Source organism: Macaca mulatta, chromosome 1 (assembly GCF_049350105.2).
Source record: "Macaca mulatta isolate MMU2019108-1 chromosome 1, T2T-MMU8v2.0, whole genome shotgun sequence".
NCBI lineage: Eukaryota > Metazoa > Chordata > Mammalia > Primates > Cercopithecidae > Macaca > Macaca mulatta.
Window position 1 is genome coordinate 217,164,321 of NC_133406.1, and position 9,456 is coordinate 217,173,776.

Sequence of the window (9,456 nt, forward strand, 5' to 3'; positions counted from 1 at the left end):
GAGACAGAGTCTCGCTTTGTCGCCCAGGCTAGAGTGCAGTGGCACCATCTTGGCTCACTGCAAGCTCCGCCTCCTGGGTTCACGCCATTCTCCTGCCTCAGCCTCCGAGTAGCTGGGACTACAGGCGCCCACCACCTCTCCTGGCTAGTTTTTTTTTTTTTTTTTTTAGTAGAGACAGGGTTTCACCGTGTTAGCCAGGATGGTCTCGATCTTCTGACCTCATGATCCGCCCGTCTCGGCCTCCCAAAGTGTTGGGATTACAGGCTTGAGCCACCGTGCCCGGCCAGAATTGTATATATTTTTAAGAATGAGTAACTATTGTAGGTATACAGCACATTTTGTTCATCCATTTATCTGTTAATGAACATGTGGGTTCTTTACACCTTTTGACCATCACAGATAATGTTACTAAGGAAAGAGACCACTGCTACTCCTGGCTGCTCTCCTCCCCACACTTTGCCTAGTTCACAAGACAGGAGGAAGGAGAGAAAGCAAAAAGTTAGAAAAAAACAAAAGATAAATAGCCAGACAACCTTGGCACCACCACCCGGCCTTAGGAGTTAAAAAAAGTAATAATAATATCAATTCCTGACCTAAACTGCTTGTGTTATCTGTAAATTCCAGACACTGTATGAAAAAAAGCATTGTAAAACTTTTTGTTCTGTTAGCTGATGCATGTAGCCCCCAGTCACGTTTCCCAGGCTTGCTCGATTTATCACGACCCTTTCACGTGGACCCCTTAAAGTTGTAAGCCTTTAAAAAGGCCAAGAATTTCTTTTTCGAGGAGCTCGGCTCTTAAGACTCAAATCTGCTGACGCTCCCGGCCGAATAAACCACTTCCTTCTTTTTTTTTTTTTTTTGAGACGGAGTCTTGCGCTGTCGCCCAGGCTGGAGTGCAGTGGCCGGATCTCAGCTCACTGCAAGCTCCGCCTCCCGGGTTTGCGCCATCCTCCTGCCTCAGTCTCCAGAGTAGCTGGGACTATAGGGGCCCGCCACCTCGCCCGGCTATTTTTTTGTATTTTTTAGTAGAGACGGGGTTTCACTGTGTTAGCCAGGATGGTCTCGATCTCCTGACCTCGTGATCCGCCCGTCTCGGCCTCCCAAAGTGCTGGGATTACAGGCTTGAGCCACCGCGCCCGGCCCACTTCCTTCTTTAATCCAGTGGATGAGGAGTTTTGTCTGTGGCTTGTCCTGCTATGTTACTATGAGCCACATTATTGCTCATTATATTAGACAGGGTTCTCCAGAGAAACAGAACCAATAGGAGATCATATATAACAAGTATATTATATATACATATATAAGTATATTATATATAAATATTTTATATAAAAATATATAATTATAAATAAAATATAAATATATAATATATGATATAATTATGTAATTTGTTATATAATTTATAAATATATTAATATTAATACATTAAAATTATATATGTAAATTTATATATGCATAAAAGCTACTCAGGAGGCTGAGGTGGGAGGATCACCTGAGCCCAGGGAGGTGAAGGCTGCGGTGAGCTGCGATTGCACCACTGCACTCCAGCCTAGGTTTCACAGTGAGACCCTGTCTCAAAAAAAAAAACATAGGCTGGGCACGGTGGCTCACGCCTGTAATCCCAGCACTTTGGGAGGCCAAGGTGGACAGATCACTTGAGGTCAGCAGTTCAAGACCAGCCTGACCAACATGGTGAAACCCCATCTCTACTAAAAATACAAAAATTAGCCAGGTGTGGTGGTGTGTGCCTGTAATCCCAGCTACTCAGGAGGCTGAAGCATGAAAAATTGCTTGAACCCAGGAGGCGGAGGTTGCAGTGAGCTGAGACTGCACCACTGCACTCCAGCCTGGGCGATAGAGTGAGACTCAGTCTCAATAAATAAATAAATAAATAAATAAATAAATAAATAAAACAAAAATAAAAACAAACATTACCATATGATCCAGGAATTTCACTTCTAGAAATACACTGAAAATAATTGAAAACAGGAAATTAAACAGATATTCACATACCAATAATGTTGCTATGTTTGCTCATAAATATATATTCTTGTATACACAGAATAAATATATATTTATATGTAAACTGATATAACAATACAAATGTTGCTATTTTGCTCATAAATATATATTCTTGTATATACAGAATATAAATAAATATATATTTATAAATAAATTTATATTCTATACATTCTATATATAAATATATATTTATAAATATATTTATATTCTGTATATACAAGAATATGTATTTATGAGCAACATAGCAACAGTATTGGTATATGTATATATGTTTAATTCCCTATTTTCAATTATTTTGGGTATATTCCTAGAGGTGAAATTCCTGGATCATATGATAATTTTTATTTTTATTTTTTATATTTTGTCAGACAGGGTCTCACTATCGCCTAGGCTGGAGTGCAGTGGTGCAATCACAGCTCACTGCAGCCTCCACCTCCCAGGCTCAGGTGATCCTCCCACCTCAGCCTCCTGAATAGCTTGGACTACAGACATGTGCCACCACACTGGGGTAATTTTTGGTTTTTTTGTTTTGTTTTGTTTTGTTTTGAGACAGAGTCTCGCTCTGTCGCCCAGGCTGGAGTGCAGTGGCACGATCTCCGCTCACTGCAAGCTCCATTTGCCAGGTTCACGCCATTCTCCTGCCTCAGCCTCCCAAGTAGCTGGGACTACAGGCACCCGCCACCACACCTGCCTAATTTTTTGTATTTTTAGTAGAGATGGGGTTTCACCGTGTTAGCCAGGATGGTCTCGATCTCCTGACCTTGTGATCCGCCCACCTCGGCCTCCCAAAGTGCTGGGATTACAGGCGTGAGTCACCGCGCCCAGCCCAATTTTTGTGTTTTTTGTAGAGATGAGGTTTATTATGTTACCCAGACTGGTCTTGAACTCCTAAGCTGAAGTGATCCACCTACTTTGGCCTCCCAAAATACTAGGATTACAAGTGTGAGCCCCTGCACCTGGCTGTTAATTCTATGTTCAATGTTTTGAGGTATACTGTTTTTCACAGTGGTGGCACCTTTTACATTTTCATCAGCAATGCACCAGTGTTCTAATATCTCTACATCCTTGCTAGCAATTGTTATTTTTCAGGGTTTTGTTTTAAAAAGTGTCATAGCCATTGTAGCTGGTATGAAGTGGTATCCCTTTCTAGCTTTGATTTGCATTTCCCTAATGATTAGTGATGTTGAGCAGCTTATGTGCTTATCAGTCATTTGTATATCTTCTTTGGAGAAATCTCTGCGCAAGCCCTTGCCCATTTTGGGGTTGGTTTTTTTTGTTGTTGTTGAGCTTTAAGAGTTCTTTATATATTCTGGATATGAAGCCCTTATCAGATACCTGATTTGCAAATATTTTCTCCCATTCTGTGGGTTGCCTTTTCACTCTGTGAGTAGTGTCCTTTGATGCACAAAACTTTTTAATTTTGATGAAATCTCATTTATTAATTTTTTTCTTTTCTTCTTCTTCTTCTTTTTTTTTTTTTTTTTTTTTTTTTTTTTTTTTGAGACAAAGTCTTGCTCTGTTGCCCAAACTGGAATGCAGTGGTGTGACCTTGGCTCACTGCAACTTCCCTGTCCAGGCTCAAGAGATCCTCCCACTTCAGCCTCTGGAGTATCTGGGACTACAGGTGTGCATGCCACCATGCCCAGTTAATTTTTTTTGCAGAGATGAGGTTTCATCATACTGCCCAGGCTGACCTTAATTCGTGGGCTCCAGTGATCCTCCCGCCTCAGCCTTCCAAAGTGCTGGGATTACAGGCATGAGCCACCAAGCCTGGCCAATTTTTATTCTTTTGTTGCCTGTGTTTTTGGTGTAATATCTAAGAAATTATTGCCAGATCCAATGCTGTGAAGCTCTTTCCCCTTTATATTTTTTCTTTTTAAAAAATCAACTTTTGGCCGGGCGCGGTGGCTCAAGCCTGTAATCCCAGCACTTTGGGAGGCCGAGACGGGCGAGTCACGAGGTCAGGAGATCGAGACCATCCTGGCTAACACGGTGAAACCCCGTCTCTACTAAAAAATAGAAAAAACTAGCCGGGCGAGGTGGCGGGCGCCTGTAGTCCCAGCTACTGGGGAGGCTGAGGCAGGAGAATGCCGGGAACCCGGGAGGCGGAGCTTGCAGTGAGCCGAGATCACGCCACTGCACTCCAGCCTGGGCGACAGAGCGAGACTCCGTCTCAAAAAAAAAAAAAAAAAAAAAAAAATCAACTTTTATTTTAGATACAGGAGGTACCTGTGCGGGTTTGTTACGTGGGTCTCTTGCATCCAGGTGGAGAGTACCCAATAGGTAGTTTTTCAAGCCATTCCCCCTCCCTACCCCATTCCCAGTAGTCTGCAATGTCTATTGTTCCCCCGCCCTTTTTTTTTTTTTTTTTTTGAGATGGAGTCTCCATCTGTCACCAGGCTGGAGTGCAGTGGTGCGATCTTGGCTCACTGCAACCTCCACGTCCAGGGTTCAAGCGATTCTCCTGCCTCAGCCTCCTGAGTAGCTGGGACTACAGGCACGCGCCACCATGCCCAGCTAATTTTTGTATTTTTAGTAGAGACGGGGTTTTACCATGTCGGCCAGGATGGTCTCGATCTCTTGACATCGTGATCCGCCCACCTCGGTTTCCCAAAATGCTGGGATTACAGGCATGAGCCACTGCGTCCAGCCTTGTTTTGTTTTTTGAGACAGTCTCACTCTGTTGCCCAGGTTGGAGTACAGTAGCACAATCTCAGCTCACTGTAGCCTCCACCTCCTGAGTTCAAGTTATTCTCCTGCCTCAGCCACCCAATTAGCTGGAATTACAGGTGCCTGCTACCATACCTGGCTAATTTTTGTATTATTAGTAGAGATGGGGTTTCACCATGTTGGCCAGGCTGGTCTCAAACTCATGAGCTCAAGTGATCCACCCATCTCAGCCTCCCAAAGTGCTGGGGTTACATCCGTGAGCAACCACGCCTGGCCTATTGTTCCCATGGTTATGTCTATGTGTGCTCAATGTTTAGCTCCCACTTATAAGTGAGAACATGTGGTATTTGGTTTTCTGTTCCTGAGTTAATTCACTTAGGATTATAGCCTCCAGCTCCATCCATGTTGCTGCAAAGAACATGATTTCATTGTTTTTTATGACTGTGCCTTTTCCCCTGCATTTTCTTCCAAGAGTCTTATAGTTTTCGTTCTTATGGTTAGGCCTTTTACCCATTTTGAGTTAGGTTTTGTATATGGTATCAGGTAAGGGTCCAACTTTATTCTTTCACATGTGGATATCTAGTTTTCACAGCATAATTTATTTACAAAGGCTGTCTTTCCCCATGGAATGATTTTGGCACCTTTGTCAAAAATCACTTGACCGTATATACAAGAGTTTGTATCTGGGCTCTCTATTTTACTTCATTGGTCTACGTCTGTCTTTATTTCAGTACCACACTCTTTTGTTTACTATAGTAAGGTTTGAAATCAGGAAGTTTGAGTCCTCCAACTGTCCTTTTTCAAGATTGTTTTGGCCATTCAAGGGCCATTGAGATTCCATGAGAATTTTAGGATGAATGTGTCTATTTCTGCAAAAAAAATCCTTGGGATTTTAATAGGGAATGCATTCAACCTGTAGATCATTTTGGATGGTATTAACATTTTAACAATATTAAGTCTTCTTGGCCAGGTGCTGGGACTCACATCTTTAATCTCAACACTTTGAGGCGCCAAGACAAGAAAGATCACTTGAGCCCAGGAGTTCAAGACCAGCCTGGGCAACATGGCAAGACCCTCGTTGGTGCAAAAAATGTAAAACTTAACTGGGTGTGATGGCGCACGCACCAGTGGTCCCGGCTACTCAGGAGGCTGAGGTGGGAGGATGGCTTGAGTGCAGGAGGTTGAGGCTACAGTGAGCTATGATTGCACTATTACACTCCAGCCTGGTCAAGAGAGTGAGTGAGACCCCATCTAAAAAAAAAAAAAAAAAAAAAAAAGGCCGAGTGTGGTGGCTCACACCTGTAATCCCTGCACTTTGGGGAGGCCAAGGAGGGTGGATGACTTGAGTTAAGGAGTTGGAGACCAGCCTGGCCAACATGGTGAAACCCTGTCTCTACTAAAAGTACAAAAATTAGCCAGACATGGTGGCAGGTGCCTGTAATCCCAGCTACTCGGGAGGCTGAGGCAGGAGAATTGCTTGAACCCAGGAGGTAGAGGTTGCAGTGAGCCGAGATTGAGCCACTGCACTCCAGCCCGGGCAACAGAGTGAGACTCTGTCTCAAAAAAATAGTAAATAAATATTAAAAATTTAAAAAACAAAACAAAAGCAAACAAACTAAAAACAGTATTAAGCATTCCAATTCATGAACATGGGATGTCCTACCACTATGTCTTCTTTAATTTTTTTCACCAATGGTTTATAATTTTCAGTATACAAGTCTTGAAAGTCATATTTTTTTTTTTTTTTTTTTTTGAGACGGAGTCTTGCTCTGTCACCCAGGCTGGAGTGCAGTGGCCGGATCTCAGCTCACTGCAAGCTCCGCCTCCCGGGTTCACGCCATTCTCCTGCCTCAGCCTCCCGAGTAGCTGGGACTACAGGCGCCCGCCACCTCGCCCGGCTAGTTTTTTGTATTTAGTAGAGACGGGGTTTCACCGTGTTAACCAGGATGGTCTCGATCTCCCGACCTCGTGATCCGCCCGTCTCGGCCTCCCAAAGTGCTGGGATTACAGGCTTGAGCCACCGCGCCCGGCCGAAAGTCATATTTTAAATAATACCATGCCAGTATGTTTGGGCCAACTGCAGCCCTCTAGCACAGGTTTAAGAATTCTGTGGGTAATGCTCTGAGTGTCATGATAGAGAAAATTTCCAGTGCTGCTGAAACCTAACAGAATATGTATCATGTCTTGTCTTTTCTTTAGATAAAATCTGAGCTCCTTAAAGTCAAGGAAAGTGCCTTCTCTGCCTTTCCTGAGAATACCAAAGACACACCAATTAGCATCCACCCAGTAACTATTTAAAAATGCAAATTTAGTCAGATTTCCTTGCTCTAAACCATTCAAAATCACTGCTATTAGGACAGCTGTTATTAGTGTGTTCACCAAAACCCTGCGGGACAGTTCCTGCCAAACTCTCCAGTCTTAGTAGGAAGTCCCCTTCCTACTCCCTCCCCGCTCTCCAATCAGTCCAGCCTTCTTTTCATCTTGCTAAAAAGATGTTTTCAAACATTTCTGAGTGCAGCCCTCAGAAAGAAATTTATTTTACATTGCAACCCTGTTGATATATATAATGAACAAAAGTTTTGCAAAGCAGTATTTAGCTTTACTACTTTTATACATTGTATTCTAATATTTTTCTTATTTATTGTATAGACTTGGGGTCTCACTTTATTGGCCAGAGTGGTCTTCAAGTCCTGACCTCAAGTGATCCTCTCACCTCAACCTCCCACAGTGCTGGGATTACAGGTGTAAGCCACCGAACCCAGCCTTTTCTCTTTTATTATTTATTATTTTTATTTTTTAGATCATTCTTTTATAGAGCAATATTTTATATTCTGGGCCTGGAACAGTGGCTCACACCTGTAATCCCAGCACTTTGGGAGGCCGTGGAGGGTGAATTGCTTCAGCCTAGGAGTTTGAGACGAGCCAGGCCAACATAGTGAAACGCCCCCATCTCTACTAAAAATACAAACGTTATCCAGGCACAGTGATGGGCACTTGTAATTCCAGCTACTTCAGAGGCTGAGGCAGGAGAATCACTTGAACCCTGAAGGCAGAGGTTGCAGTGAGCCAAGATCACGCCACTGCACTCCAGCCTGGGCAACAGAGTGAGACTCTGTCTCAATCAATCAATCAACAAAATTCTAGTTATTTATTTTTAAAAAAAGTTTGTACCCGCTAAATTGATACTGTGACCAGTTAGTGGGGTACAACATATAGTTTGAAAAACAGTGCTCTGACTTGGGGCAGTGGCTCTCACCTGTAATCGCAGAATTTTGGGAGGCCAAGGCAGGTGGACCACCTGAGGTCAGGAATTTGAGACCAGCCTGGCCAACGTGGTGAAACCCCGTTTCTACTAAAAACGCTAAAATTAGCCGGGCGTGGTGGCGCACACCTGTAATCCCAGCTACTCGGGAGACTGAGGCATGAGAAGCTCTTGAACCCGGGAGGTGGAGGTTGCAGTAAGCCGAGATCGCGCCACTGCACTCCAACCTGGGTGACAGAGTGAGGCTCCATCTCAAAAAACAAAAAACAAAACAAAAACAAAAAACCAAACACCAAAACAAAACAAAACAAAAAACAGTATTCTAAGCATTTTCTTTGCCTCAGGGCCATTGTGAATGCTACACCTTCTGGAAAGTTTTTCTTGTATTCTCTTCACCTGGATAGATTTCTTTTTTCAGCCTTTCAGAAAGTACACCTAGATAGATCTTAATCATTTTTTTAAGGTGTGAAAGTCTAAGGATGTCCGACTCTCTGGAGCTGCCTGCCTGTGTTTGAATCCTGAAGATAGTGATGTGTGACTTAATACGTGCTAAGAATTCGGAACAGTGAGTGGCGAATCGTAAAGCTGCTTCTTATAGTGCAAGTTAGAAATGACACGACTGTTGGCCGGGCGCGGTGGCTCAAGCCTGTAATCCCAGCACTTTGGGAAGCCGAGACGGGCGGATCACGAGGTCAGGAGATCGAGAGACGATCCCGGCTAACACGGTGAAACCCCGTCTCTACTAAAAAATACAAAAAAAATAGCCGGGCGAGGTGGCGGGCGCCTGTAGTCCCAGCTACTCCGGAGGCTGAGGCAGGAGAATGGCGTAAACCCGGGAGGCGGAGCTTGCAGTGAGCTGAGATCCGGCCGCTGCACTCCAGCCTGGGTGACAGAGCAAGACTCCGTCTCAAAAAAAAAAAAAAAGAAATGACACGACTGTTTGTGTAACTATGAATATCTGTCTCTTCACACCTCCCACACTCTAAGCACAAGAAGCCACAGAATTTGGTTAATTTTTGTTCATGTTTTTGTTTGTTTGTTTGGTTTTGGGTTTTTTGTTTGTTTTTTGTTTGTTTGTTTGTGTTTTGAGACGGAGTCTCACGCTGTTGCCCAGGCTGGAGTGCAGTGGCGCGATCTCGGCTCACTGCAAGCTCCGCCTCCTGGGTTCACGCCATTCTCCTGCCTCAGCCTCCTGAGTAGCTGGGACTACAGGCGCCCGCCACCGCGCCCGGCTAATTTTTTGTATTTTTAGTAGAGACGGCGTTTCACTGTGGTCTCGATCTCCTGACCTTGTGATCCGCCCGCCTCGGCCTCCCAAAGCCTGGGATTACAGGCTTGAGCCACCGCGCCCGGCCAGTTTTGGGTTTTTTGTTTGTTTTTGACAGGCTCTCACTGTGTCGCCCAGGCTGGAGTTCAGTGGCACGATCTCTACTCGCTGCAACCTCAGCATCCCAGGCTCAAACGATCCTCTTGCCTCAGCCCCTGATTAGCTGGAATTACAG

The 9,456-nt window shown here is 44.2% G+C and overlaps 1 pseudogene; it reads right to left on the reverse strand.

Moving 5' to 3' along the window:
• The window catches only part of LOC144335247 (B-cell CLL/lymphoma 7 protein family member C pseudogene), a 369,536-nt pseudogene that overhangs the window by 84,513 nt on the left and 275,567 nt on the right, over positions 1-9,456 (reverse strand).